At 49.4% G+C, this 14,519-nt stretch overlaps 1 protein-coding gene across 3 annotated transcripts in view; it reads right to left on the bottom strand.

The window, feature by feature from the left end:
* Positions 1–9,664, bottom strand: part of JADE2 (jade family PHD finger 2) — a 338,504-nt gene extending 328,840 nt beyond the window's left edge. Inside the window, exon 1 of one of the 3 annotated variants that reach the window (XM_073649598.1) lies at positions 9,584–9,664. The gene's annotated coding sequence lies outside the window, so the exon portion shown is untranslated. Of the gene's footprint in view, positions 1–8,942; positions 9,229–9,309; positions 9,522–9,583 lie in introns of those variants that run through there. The other 2 variants (XM_073649599.1, XM_073649601.1) reach the window with 2 other exon arrangements.
* Positions 9,665–14,519: the final 4,855 nt, after the last annotated feature.

Genomic DNA, 14,519 nt, shown 5'->3' with positions numbered 1-14,519 from the left:
TTCACTTCAACCCCTTTAACAATCAGTATGTTGGTATTATCAATATTGTATATGCTGGTAATATTGGTTTATGGTTTGTTGGGATTTGCCTGTAATATTGCAATACTATTATTTTGATATATTTAATCTTACATAGCAATATTATTAGTATTATCAGAAATATTTGTCTTGCAGTAAAACTTCATTTCTTCTAGGCAGGGTAAAATTAGTAATATATACCCATCTTTATATACCCATCTTGGGATCGGGGGCGGGGAAAGCATGGGCCTGTATGATTTCAAATGCCAGGACTGAATTTCATTCCCAGTCCGTCCCTGAGCCTAACTACTCCGATCCGCCGATCGCAGCACTATTTCCCCATGCATTTAGAGGGGTCTTCCACTCTGACAGAATACTGAAAGCTGGTCGCTGATAATAATTGTGTCCATATTTGATATTCAGTTATGCATATAGTAAGGAAAAATTACAGTGGTCACGCATATACGTATAGTATGTCACCCTTAATGCTGCAGCCTATGAGGACTAGACGACAGCAAAATATTCATGAAGAGCCATTTTGGCTCCGGAGTGGCCCATGTATTTTAATCATGGACAACCCATTTAAGATGGATTTCTGAGGCCTGCAATATAATATATAGCAAGGAAACTACACTTCACAATTTGGAAAGGCCATACTGAAATGACTGGTGCAAACACATGAGGCCTCATTCCTCTAAACAGGTTTTTGAAAATACTTCTTTTTCTGTAGAAACCAATCAGAGTCCAGCTTTCATTTTTTTTTTAAACAAGTAGGGTAAAATAAAAGCTGCACTGTGATTGATTTTTAGATAATTTTGATAAATCTGCCCCTAAAGCTGCATTCAGATGGCCATATCTCACAATCTATATTTGGACCTCAATGCCAGGACTGACCGCAGGCCTCCTGACCCCGAACTTATAACCTCATATATGGCTGTAAGTGTGGGTCAGGAGCCCCGCAGTCAAGCCAAGCACTGCGCCCGGTGTACGGACTGTGAAATATAGCCACCTGAACCCAGACTTAGGTTTATGCTGTACATACACCTATTAAAAAGCAGCATTAAGAAGCTAGCAGCTCTGTAAATAGTACCTGATAGCTACACAAACTGGATGTAAGCATTTCAAGGCCAAGTAATTTATATTCTCGGAATATTCACCCACTAATAAAAGTCCTGGAAGCATTTTGTAAACACACGGCGAGATGTGACTTTGGAATATTTGTCTGAATTGGGCTATAAATAAGCTGCAAAGTCTAATAATAAATCCAGATGTACATAAAACATTCCAGTATTAGGATGTTAAATTATATTTTTCTGATTAAAAAAAGGCAAAAAAAACTGTGACTCCAATCACTATTCACGGATAAGCTGTGAGGCTGGATAGTCAAGAGGTTTCAGATCAAAAGTCAAGAGAGTACGTCAAAAACAGAGGGGTGAGACGAAGGTATAGTCAGGAAACAATCCGAGCTCAATATTCCAAGAAGGTAGCGGATCACAACAAAAGGGCTAGGCAAAAAGGAGGGTCAAAGGTAAATCCTAGGTCATGCAGCAATGATCAGAATACCAGACAAGGAGCACAGAGCAAGCACACAACTCATGAGCAAAGTTACAATTGACAGCAATCAAGGGCAGAGAGCTGGTTAAATAGCCAGATAATTACTCCGGACAAGAGACACATGGATGAGGCCTGGCACACCCTGCTCCTGATTGGACGGCTAAATTGTCACTCCAGATACTGACAGCTTAGCACGCCCCAGAATCTGATTGGACGCCCAAGCTGTCCATCACCATACTGACAGCTCAGTACGCCCTATTCCTAGACTGAGAGGCAGAACTGTCAACCACTGCATGCAGACCCTCATATAGGAGGGCTCGTGACACAATCGGAGTTTCTAAACACCAATCTGTAATTGTGTCAGGGTATATCCAGTGATTACATGGCAGTTTAACAAAACCAAACACTAAATATAACAGGTATTATATAATACTGGCCAAAAGGTGATACAAAATGTATGGGTAATGTACAGCTTTATGGATACTTCCTCCTTGGTTATTCTTTGCTGAGCTAGATATAGGTAATGGTAGGTATGGTAATAGGGGAACATGCTCCCATCTATTCATTACTGTGTCAAGAAGTAACTTCTCACACAAGTTTCAGACAATCTGTCTCTTATTGCTTTTGTGTTATATATATGGGTATCTAGGTTATAAAGAACCAGAACATCATCCTCCTAATGAAGTGAGCAGTAACAAAGACAACATAATATTACAAGCAACTCATACCCCTCTCACAGCTACACAGACAACTTGTGAAAACACCTACGCAACACCTTTCTTCAACTTTTTCCTATATGCCGGGATCAATCACGTGTTTGTGTGATCAAAAATAACGTAAATTAGACCTGCTTTAGAAGAAAAAAAACAATACACTAAGGTCTGCACACATGTCTACAAAAATACTACAATGTCAATATCATCAGATTGTAATGCTATTATCACCCCTTAACGTGGGGCCAGCAGTGGGGAGCAATTCCTAAAAGATGCAATGCAAAAACATCACTATGACTGACAGCTACACTCCTGCACCAAGGAGTAGAAATCTTCAAATCCATGGAGCTCCCTTTGTAATCTTCCCATAAGCCCCAGCATTGTGATCACTACGACTCCCAACCAGGGACCTGAAGCTGGCCATACACAAAATACCAGTAAGCCAAATACTCGTTCGGCAGACTATCAGATATCTTTCCCGACTGCCCCATACACGAGTGCTCAGCTTGGCCAAACATGCACGTGTTTTCATTGGGAAAAGAGAAGAAAGACGCCATCAAACATTGTGGTAGCAGCTTATCTCCTCTGAAAACTAAAAAAGGATCAGGCATTGAAATACCAACTGCTCAGTACTTCTCTCCTCCAAAATCATCTGTCCGGGAAGAGTCTGGAGGCCCCCATACTCATCAGATGGTCTGTGGGTACACCCAACTTTCAGCTAATGGGGATGAGAGCCTTAGCAAAAGCTGTCCAGTGTTAGTGCCTGTTAAAGAGGTCCCAATAACAAAAGTACATTTTAATGCATAGATCTTGGAATAATAATAAAGTTCTACAATTGAATGTGTTAAATAAAATGTTCCTGTGCTGAGATAATCTTATAAATGTTTCCCTGCTGGGAACTGTGTAATGGCTGTGTCTGACCGTACAGGAACATGGTCTGATCATACCACATCTCCTGGGCAGGGGGGGAAGCAAAAGAGTATACAGACATTACAGCAGGGGTTCACAGATGCCGCAATTTCTGAGGTAAAACATTTCCTTGCCTTTTTAAAAACATGTTTACTTCGCAGAAAGAATCAGCTGTGATCCCCTGCTGTAATGTCTGTATATTTTGCTTCCTCCCCTGCCCAGGAGCTGTGGTATGATCAGACCATGTCCCTGTACGGTCAGACACAGCCATTACACAGTACACAGCAGGGGCACATTTATAAGATTATCTCAGCACAGGAACATTTTATTTAAACACATCCAATTGTGGAACTTATTATTCCAAGATCTATTGATTAAAATGAACTTTGTTAGTGGGAAAACCCCATTTCACATGGACACATTATTTGCTACATAATATTTTACCATAGCTAAAACAAATGGTAAAAAATAAAAGTTCACTAAAAGAAATTAAAGATTAAAATGTAAAAAAAAAAAAAAAAGTAAAAAAAATTGCTGCCCCATCAGTCCTTTAAATAATGAATGAAGTGTCAATTTCCATGAGTGGCCACAGCTTCATTTAATCTTTGTCAAAATGTAGAGACACCCCTTTTATGATCAGTGATCTAGTGAACCATGTATATACAGGGAATAGTTATGGTAATCCCTGGTGATGATATTTATGTGATGTGACTGCTGCGGACAGTAGCTGTCTATGATATGGTTGACATTTTACAATGGTGCGTGACTGGCACACTGTAAAGAGACCAGCAGGGGACCATAGGAGCACCTGAGCACATGTTCTCATTTTAACACAAAATAATGTGAGTCTTCTAAAGTACCTATACACCAAACAAAAACATTAACTCTTCCCCTTAGATATTTAAATATCAATTAAAGGGAACCTGTCATGTAAAAAAAAAAAAAACATTAACCTGCAGATATGGGGTTAATTTGCATGTTAATAGAGTTCTCAAGCAGCCCGGCGCCCGCACTGAGAGCCCTGCTGCCGGAAGGAAATGAACTTTACTCCTCCCGGCAGCCTCCGGCTTTCAGTCACCGCTCAGTACATAGTGAACAGTAGCCCCGTATTCAACCGGACTGCTCCCTTTAATGCTGAGCCGGCTGTCAGTCAGTGCCAGGTGCGCGGTTACAGACGTCACTCACTATGCACTGAGCAGTGACTGAAGAAGCACTGGCCCACCCCTATGACTGAAAGCCGGAGGCTGCCAATGACTGACAGGTATCTCCCAATACACACATGCAGGGAGAGACCCACCGGTGATATGCCTTTTCGAATAGTCACCCACATAGCTTGGATGCTGCAGGTCATGGTAACACGTTTAGGCCACGCAGGCTGATCACAGCAGCACAAATAGCATGCGGCCTGTGTTAAAAAAGGCCCCTGGCACACTGTGTGAAGAAATGGTTGAACCACTGGTTCCAAGACCCAAGCAATGAATCAAAGCTCTGACAAATGAGAAGCGATATAGCGGGATGACGAGCAGCGCTCATGGGTCCTGGCTTTGGGTCCTGGCTTTGGGGCCTGGCCATGCCTGCAGCACAATGTCCTTCTCTCCGTCAGGCCGTCTATACATCAGTAAAAGTCTTATAGGCATCTGACAGATACAAGGACAAAGCATGGTGTAGTTTGTAGAACATGGGACAGTGCTGTATGACTACAGTGACAAGATGCTTACAGCGAACACCCCACCACAGATCCTACAAGAGGAGAGCAGCTACATCGGAGTACCCTCAACAGAACACATCGGCCATATATCTAGGGGCAGCTTACAGGCATCTGACAGATACAAGGACAAAGCGTGGCGTAGTTTGTAGAACATGGGACACTGCTGTATGACTACAGTGACATGATGCTTACAGCGAACACCCCACCACAGATCCTACAAGAGGAGAGCAGCTACATCGGAGTACCCCCAACAGAACACATTGGCCATATATCTAGGGGCAGCTTACAGGCATCTGACAGATACAAGGACAAAGCGTGGCGTAGTTTGTAGAACATGGGACAGTGCTGTATGACTACAGTGACATGATGCTTACAGCGAACACCCCACCACAGATCCTACACGAGGAGAGCAGCTACATCGGAGTACCCCCAACAGAACACATTGGCCATATATCGAGGGGCAGGAATTACAGCAGTCCTCTACTTTCTAAGCTAGGAGATAGATGAGAGGTTGGATAGCAGAAGCTTTCATGACACAGCCCGCTCCTTGGCGTCCTGCAAATGTAACGTGACATAAGCTTATGACACACCAGCTTCACATACCACTGACATCTGAGTACAAGAAACACTTCCCCTCCACACCTTCCCACTTACTGTGCAGCCAATCCGCGAGCATGACAGCCTCCACCAATCACTGTGTTACTCTCTCCCCGCTAGCTCTGCAGACTGTTAGGGAAACTACTATTGGCTTCACACCGTGCTGTGAGAGCCAGGGATCTTTAGCAGCAGCAAGCAAAATTAACTGCTACCTAAGATTACTCAATGATATGCAACCCAACAAAATGGAGATTGTAGTCACAAACAGTGGACGTCCTTGCACGGCTTTAGGAGAGGGGATCACACCCAGCAAATACTCCATATAGAAGGGAACCCCACAGGAGCAGAGCAGCTCACACAGATAGAGTACAATGCTGTCATTAACGTACTGTCACAACTGCAAAACCCAAGAAAGCTGGGTTAACCCCTCAGTGCCTGCAGGCCTAGCAATACTCTGTCGGCTATAAAAGGATCAAATATTAGGCCCATTTAAAACCGCAGCAGCAGAAAGCAGTACAGTGGCAGGTACAGGGTCAGGTGTCAGTAAAAGCAGGGAGTCCAGCAGAGGGCGCTGCACAGAAGTGACAGGACACCACTTCATCGTGTCCCTGTCCTGTGGTCACTGACGTTACAAGATATAAACTAGAAAAAAAGAATTCATGTAGTGCAGAGCCATCACTCCGGACCTTGTGCAGAAAATACGAATGAAAGCAGAGATGTTACTGGTGAAATCCTGCTCGCTGCACTGATGTAAAGGTGCATATGGGGAAGCAAGCACTGGGACATGGCTTTCCAAGTGTTAACCATGCAAGTGTTCCCCAACCCCAGTCATCAAGAGCCACAACAGGTCATGTCTTCAGGTTTCCTTATACTGTCCAAGCAATAATTCCATCCACTGTGCAATACTAAGGAAATCCTGAAAACATGGCGCCTGGGGGTGGGGGGTGGGGGTGGCAGTGAGGACTGGGGCTGGGGGAACACTGCCCTACACGGTGTAATAGTATGGCCTGTAAAGCAGGGCTCGGCTACACTCCTGTATAAAACTGATTGCAGTGTAGGCCATGCACATCTCTGATCTTCATGCAGGCCCCACCAGGGGAACTACAGGGCATTCCCACCAGTGCCACTCTCTTCATGAAGGCCCCACTAGGGGCACAACAGGGCATTCCCACCAGGGACACTCTCTTCATGCAGGCACCACCAGGGGCACTCTCTTCATGAAGGCCCCACCAGGGGCACAACAGGGCATTCCCACCAGGGCCACTCTCTTCATGCAGGCACCTCCAGGGGCACTACAGGGCATTCCCACCAGGGACACTCTCTTCATGCAGGCACCACCAGGGGCACTACAGGGCATTCCCACCAGGGACACTCTCTTCATGCAGGCACCACCAGGGGCACTACAGGGCATTCCCACCAGGGCCACTCTCTTCATGAAGGCCCCACCAGGGGCACAACAGGGCATTCCCACCAGGGCCACTCTCTTCATGCAGGCACCTCCAGGGGCACTACAGGGCATTCCCTACAGGGCATTCCCACAAGGGCCACTCTCTTCATGAAAGCCCCACCAGGGGCACTACAGGGCATTCCCACCAGGGACACTCTCTTCATGCAGGCACCACCAGGGGCACTACAGGGCATTCCCACCAGGGCCACTCTCTTCATGAAAGCCCCACCAGGGGCACTACAGGGCATTCCCACCAGGGCCACTCTCTTCATGGAGGCCCCACCAGGGGCACTACAGGGCATTCCCACCAGGGCCACTCTCTTCATGCAGGCCCCACAAGGGGCACTACAGGGCGTTCCCACCAGGGCCACTCTCTTCATGCGGGCCTCACAAGGGGCACTACAGGGCATTCCCACCAGGGCCACTCTCTTCATGCAGGTCCCAGATCAGTGCTGGCACCACAAGGGGCACTACAGGGCGACTTTCTTCATGCAGGCCCCACCAGGGGCACTACAGGGCATTCCCACCAGGGCCACTCTCTTCATGCGGGCCTCACAAGGGGCACTACAGAGCATTCCCACCAGGGCCACTCTCTTCATGCAGGCCCCACCAGGGCCACTACAGGGCATTCCCACCAGGGCCACTTTCTTCATGCAGGCCCCACCAGGGCCACTCTCTTCATGCGGGCCTCACAAGGGGCACTACAGAGCATTCCCACCAGGGCCACTCTCTTCATGCAGGCCCCACCAGGGCCACTACAGGGCATTCCCACCAGGGCCACTTTCTTCATGCAGGCCCCACCAGGGCCACTTTCTTCATGCAGGCCCCAGATCAGTGCTGGCACCACAAGGGGCACATATCTACCACCTGAATACAGGCATGCCTTTAGAATACAGGCAGGTCTGCCTCCCCTATAAAGGTGTATGCCCCTTCTCATACAGACTACACAAGAGATCAGCAAATAACACTCATTCAGGTTATATTATATACTATGAGGAGAAGCTCGGCACCTCTGTGCATGTGGCCAGTGCATGGCACCAGGTGATGTGCGGCTCTCAGGGGCATGGCTGTGGCCACCTGTGCATGGTCACATCACCCGCTCACGTTTATAGACAGGTCATTAAGGGGAGGTTCAGAGTTTTTAGTGGTTTTTGAAGTGGATCTGCTTGGAAATCGACTTCATGAACCCCTTCATGGACTCCACGATGGGGATTTTTAATCAGATCCATGCAAACTCCACATCAAAAAGCTCCATGTGAACAGACCTTAAAACAGCGGGAAACTAATAGAAAGGAAGTCAGAAATTGGGGCAACTTTTGAGTACAGGCTGGATGAGCTCTCTGCCCTGTGCTGCCCAGGGGCACTGAGGATACCCGCACTGGCACGGGGTGACATGAGCTGGTGGCTGCAGGCTGCCCAGTGCCCACCGGTGGAGACCCCCGAGCACGGCTGTGGTGTTGACACGGAGCCTGGAGCAGCCGCCCCCAGCGCTGCCCGATGGGAGCTGAGCTTCAGAAGGTAAACAACAGCCACGCCCCCTACAGTCCTCTCCCCAACGTGCAGCATGAGGCCAGCAGTAGATTTCCATTCCAGCAGCACAGCGCCCACCTGGTGCTGCCCGGGCACAGGACTGGCGGGCATCACCCGATCACTGCCAGCCATGTTCTGCATGCCATACAAGTGCACATGGCGGAAAGTGGCCGCACCACCAGCAGTGCTGGGAGCCACCCTGTGCCCTGCCGCCCAGGAGAGCTGCCCGGCCACTGCCAGGCAATGGAGGATGACTGGCAGGATGTGCCAAGTGCCGCAGTCATTAATAAAGAGTTTAGCCCGTAAACACGCCATGGCAGCAGGGGGAAAAGTTGCAGTTTCCATCTCTCCCCTCCCTCTTACTCTTTAAACATGACTGGCCAACATGCGCAATGCCTGCTGCTGCCCTCCACCCGCAGGGCGAGCAGGCTGCCATCATTCCATCACACCCGCCAGCGGCTCTTACCTTGCGGCTCCGCTGACCTCGCTGTGGGCACAAGCTCAGGTTAGAAGAGGGGAGGATCCCACGGAAAGGACAGGCAAGACCAGGAGCCTGGCAGGGAAAGTGCGGCGGCTGCTCGCCACATACTGTGCCAGGGACGCGGTGCTGCTCGCCCTCAGGACACAAGGCTACAAAGTAACTCCCGGGTGTCCCTCCCCGTGTCACAGCAGCGCAGTCCTCAGCGCCCGGGGCAATGGCTGCTCCTGCAGATCCCTCCGGCCGCGGCTGCTGGGAGACCTCCACATATACATATTTCTATGTGCGTGTGGATCTGATATGAATGCTCGCAGGCTGCTCTGCTGGGAAAGGGGGTGGGTGCTGCGAGGCTTACTTCGCACTCAATCCTGTGTCAGTCTCCAGCCGGGGAGGGGGTGTAACCGTGTCCTCTGCCTGCCAGCTCCCATCCCCGCCGCCGCGGCTGCACTCAGCGCCCAGCACGCCTGCCACTTTATTCCCACTCGTGTTGCAGCACTGCGCCTTCTCCACGGAGTTCAGCCACTACTAGTGGCCTCTCACTTCTGCCCCCCAAGCTCGTCCTTCTAGAAGTCTCCCACCTCCTCCTCCCATCACCTCCACTAGTGATGCTCAGGATCCGAGTGACGTACTTCTTATTGGGATCTGCTGCTTCCACAATCCAGGATCCGATGAGAACAGATGTATTCTGTAAGGGACGAGTGACAGGGGCGGGGAGAGAGCAAAGGAAGTCACTGAGCCACACTACTGTGTGCACACATCTACCTGCTGCTCCTGGCATTGACTGCTGGGGACCAATGTCTATGTGTACTATACTACAGCACTACTGTGTGCACACATCCACCTGCTGCTCCTGGCATTGACTGCTGGGGACCAATGTCTATGTGTACTATACTACAGCACTACTGTGTGCACACATCTACCTGCTGCTCCTGGCATTGACTGTTGGGGACCAATGTCTATGTGTACTATACTACAGCACTACTGTGTGCACACATCCACCTGCTGCTCCTGGCATTGACTGCTGGGGACCAATGTCTGTGTGTACTATACTACAGCACTACTGTGTGCACACATCCACCTGCTGCTCCTGGCATTGACTGCTGGGGACCAATGTCTGTGTGTACTATACTACAGCACTACTGTGTGCACACATCTACCTGCTGCTCCTGGCACTGACTGCTGGGGACCAATGTCTGTGTGTACTATACTACAGCACTACTGTGTGCACACATCCACCTGCTGCTCCTGGCATTGACTGCTGGGGACCAATGTCTGTGTGTACTATACTACAGCACTACTGTGTGCACACATCTACCTGCTGCTCCTGGCACTGACTGCTGGGGACCAATGTCTGTGTGTACTATACTACAGCACTACTGTGTGCACACATCCATCTGCTGCTCCTGGCATTGACTGCAGGGGACCAATGTCTATGTGTACTATACTACAGCACTACTGTGTGCACACATCCACCTGCTGCTCCTGGCATTGACTGCTGGGGACCAATGTCTATGTGTACTATACTACAGCACTACTGTGTGCACACATCCACCTGCTGCTCCTGGCATTGACTGCTGGGGACCAATGTCTATGTGTACTATACTACAGCACTACTGTGTGCACACATCCACCTGCTGCTCCTGGCATTGACTGCTGGGGACCAATGTCTATGTGTACTATACTACAGCACTACTGTGTGCACACATCCACCTACTGCTCCTGACACTGACTGCTGGGGACCAATGTCTGTGTGTACTATACTACAGCACTACTGTGTGCACACATCCACCTGCTGCTCCTGGCATTGACTGCTGGGGACCAATGTCTATGTGTACTATACTACAGCACTACTGTGTGCACACATCCACCTGCTGCTCCTGGCATTGACTGCTGGGGACCAATGTCTATGTGTACTATACTACAGCACTACTGTGTGCGCACATCTACCTGCTGCTCCTGGCATTGACTGCTGGGGACCAATGTCTATGTGTACTATACTACAGCACTACTGTGTGCACACATCCACCTGCTGCTCCTGGCATTGACTGCTGGGGACCAATGTCTATGTGTACTATACTACAGCACTACTGTGTGCACACATCCACCTGCTGCTCCTGGCATTGACTGCTGGGGACCAATGTCTATGTGTACTATACTACAGCACTACTGTGTGCACACATCTACCTGCTGCTCCTGGCACTGACTGCTGGGGACCAATGTCTGTGTGTACTATACTACAGCACTACTGTGTGCACACATCCACCTGCTGCTCCTGGCATTGACTGCTGGGGACCAATGTCTGTGTGTACTATACTACAGCACTACTGTGTGCACACATCTACCTGCTGCTCCTGGCACTGACTGCTGGGGACCAATGTCTGTGTGTACTATACTACAGCACTACTGTGTGCACACATCCATCTGCTGCTCCTGGCATTGACTGCTGGGGACCAATGTCTATGTGTACTATACTACAGCACTACTGTGTGCACACATCCACCTGCTGCTCCTGGCATTGACTGCTGGGGACCAATGTCTATGTGTACTATACTACAGCACTACTGTGTGCACACATCCACCTGCTGCTCCTGGCATTGACTGCTGGGGACCAATGTCTATGTGTACTATACTACAGCACTACTGTGTGCACACATCCACCTGCTGCTCCTGGCATTGACTGCTGGGGACCAATGTCTATGTGTACTATACTACAGCACTACTGTGTGCACACATCCACCTGCTGCTCCTGGCATTGACTGCTGGGGACCAATGTCTATGTGTACTATACTACAGCACTACTGTGTGCACACATCCACCTGCTGCTCCTGGCATTGACTGCTGGGGACCAATGTCTGTGTGTACTATACTACAGCACTACTGTGTGCACACATCCACCTGCTGCTCCTGGCACTGACTGCTGGGGACCAATGTCTGTGTGTACTATACTACAACACTACTGTGTGCACACATCTACCTACTGCTCCTGACACTGACTGCTGGGGACCAATGTCTGTGTGTACTATACTACAGCACTACTGTGTGCACACATCCACCTGCTGCTCCTGGCATTGACTGCTGGGGACCAATGTCTATGTGTACTATACTACAGCACTACTGTGTGCACACATCCACCTGCTGCTCCTGGCATTGACTGCTGGGGACCAATGTCTGTGTGTACTATACTACAGCACTACTGTGTGCACACATCCACCTGCTGCTCCTGGCATTGACTGCTGGGGACCAATGTCTATGTGTACTATACTACAGCACTACTGAGTGCACACATCCACCTGCTGCTCCTGGCATTGACTGCTGGGGACCAATGTCTGTGTGTACTATACTACAGCACTACTGTGTGCACACATCTACCTGCTGCTCCTGGCACTGACTGCTGGGGACCAATGTCTGTGTGTACTATACTACAACACTACTGTGTGCACACATCTACCTGCTGCTCCTGACACTGACTGCTGGGGACCAATGTCTGTGTGTACTATACTACAGCACTACTGTGTGCACACATCCACCTGCTGCTCCTGGCATTGACTGCTGGGGACCAATGTCTATGTGTACTATACTACAGCACTACTGTGTGCACACATCCACCTGCTGCTCCTGGCATTGACTGCTGGGGACCAATGTCTGTGTGTACTATACTACAGCACTACTGTGTGCACACATCTACCTGCTGCTCCTGGCACTGACTGCTGGGGACCAATGTCTGTGTGTACTATACTACAGCACTACTGTGTGCACACATCCACCTGCTGCTCCTGGCATTGACTGCTGGGGACCAATGTCTGTGTGTACTATACTACAGCACTACTGTGTGCACACATCTACCTGCTGCTCCTGGCACTGACTGCTGGGGACCAATGTCTGTGTGTACTATACTACAGCACTACTGTGTGCACACATCCATCTGCTGCTCCTGGCATTGACTGCTGGGGACCAATGTCTATGTGTACTATACTACAGCACTACTGTGTGCACACATCCACCTGCTGCTCCTGGCATTGACTGCTGGGGACCAATGTCTATGTGTACTATACTACAGCACTACTGTGTGCACACATCCACCTGCTGCTCCTGGCATTGACTGCTGGGGACCAATGTCTATGTGTACTATACTACAGCACTACTGTGTGCACACATCCACCTGCTGCTCCTGGCATTGACTGCTGGGGACCAATGTCTATGTGTACTATACTACAGCACTACTGTGTGCACACATCCACCTGCTGCTCCTGGCATTGACTGCTGGGGACCAATGTCTATGTGTACTATACTACAGCACTACTGTGTGCACACATCCACCTGCTGCTCCTGGCATTGACTGCTGGGGACCAATGTCTGTGTGTACTATACTACAGCACTACTGTGTGCACACATCCACCTGCTGCTCCTGGCACTGACTGCTGGGGACCAATGTCTGTGTGTACTATACTACAACACTACTGTGTGCACACATCTACCTACTGCTCCTGACACTGACTGCTGGGGACCAATGTCTGTGTGTACTATACTACAGCACTACTGTGTGCACACATCCACCTGCTGCTCCTGGCATTGACTGCTGGGGACCAATGTCTATGTGTACTATACTACAGCACTACTGTGTGCACACATCCACCTGCTGCTCCTGGCATTGACTGCTGGGGACCAATGTCTGTGTGTACTATACTACAGCACTACTGTGTGCACACATCCACCTGCTGCTCCTGGCATTGACTGCTGGGGACCAATGTCTATGTGTACTATACTACAGCACTACTGAGTGCACACATCCACCTGCTGCTCCTGGGATTGACTGCTGGGGACCAATGTCTGTGTGTACTATACTACAGCACTACTGTGTGCACACATCTACCTGCTGCTCCTGGCACTGACTGCTGGGGACCAATGTCTGTGTGTACTATACTACAACACTACTGTGTGCACACATCTACCTGCTGCTCCTGACACTGACTGCTGGGGACCAATGTCTGTGTGTACTATACTACAGCACTACTGTGTGCACACATCCACCTGCTGCTCCTGGCATTGACTGCTGGGGACCAATGTCTATGTGTACTATACTACAGCACTACTGTGTGCACACATCCACCTGCTGCTCCTGGCATTGACTGCTGGGGACCAATGTCTGTGTGTACTATACTACAGCACTACTGTGTGCACACATCTACCTGCTGCTCCTGACACTGACTGCTGGGGACCAATGTCTATGTGTACTATACTACAGCACTACTGTGTGCACACATCCACCTGCTGCTCCTGGCATTGACTGCTGGGGACCAATGTCTGTGTGTACTATACTACAGCACTACTGTGTGCACACATCTACCTGCTGCTCCTGGCACTGACTGCTGGGGACCAATGTCTGTGTGTACTATACTACAGCACTACTGTGTGTGCACATCTACCTGCTGCTCCTGGCACTGACTGCTGGGGACCAATGTCTGTGTGTACTATACTACAGCACTACTGTGTGCGCACATCCACCTGCTGCTCCTGGCACTGACTGCTGGGGACCAATGTCTGTGTGTACTATACTACAGCACTACT

This window comes from Phyllobates terribilis, unplaced genomic scaffold (genome assembly GCF_046119375.1).
Source record: "Phyllobates terribilis strain yellow unplaced genomic scaffold, ASM4611937v1 Scaffold_10__3_contigs__length_209671492, whole genome shotgun sequence".
In the NCBI taxonomy this organism is placed as follows: domain Eukaryota; kingdom Metazoa; phylum Chordata; class Amphibia; order Anura; family Dendrobatidae; genus Phyllobates; species Phyllobates terribilis.
Note: the sequence above shows the minus strand (reverse complement) of the source record. Positions and strands in the feature narration are given on the sequence as shown.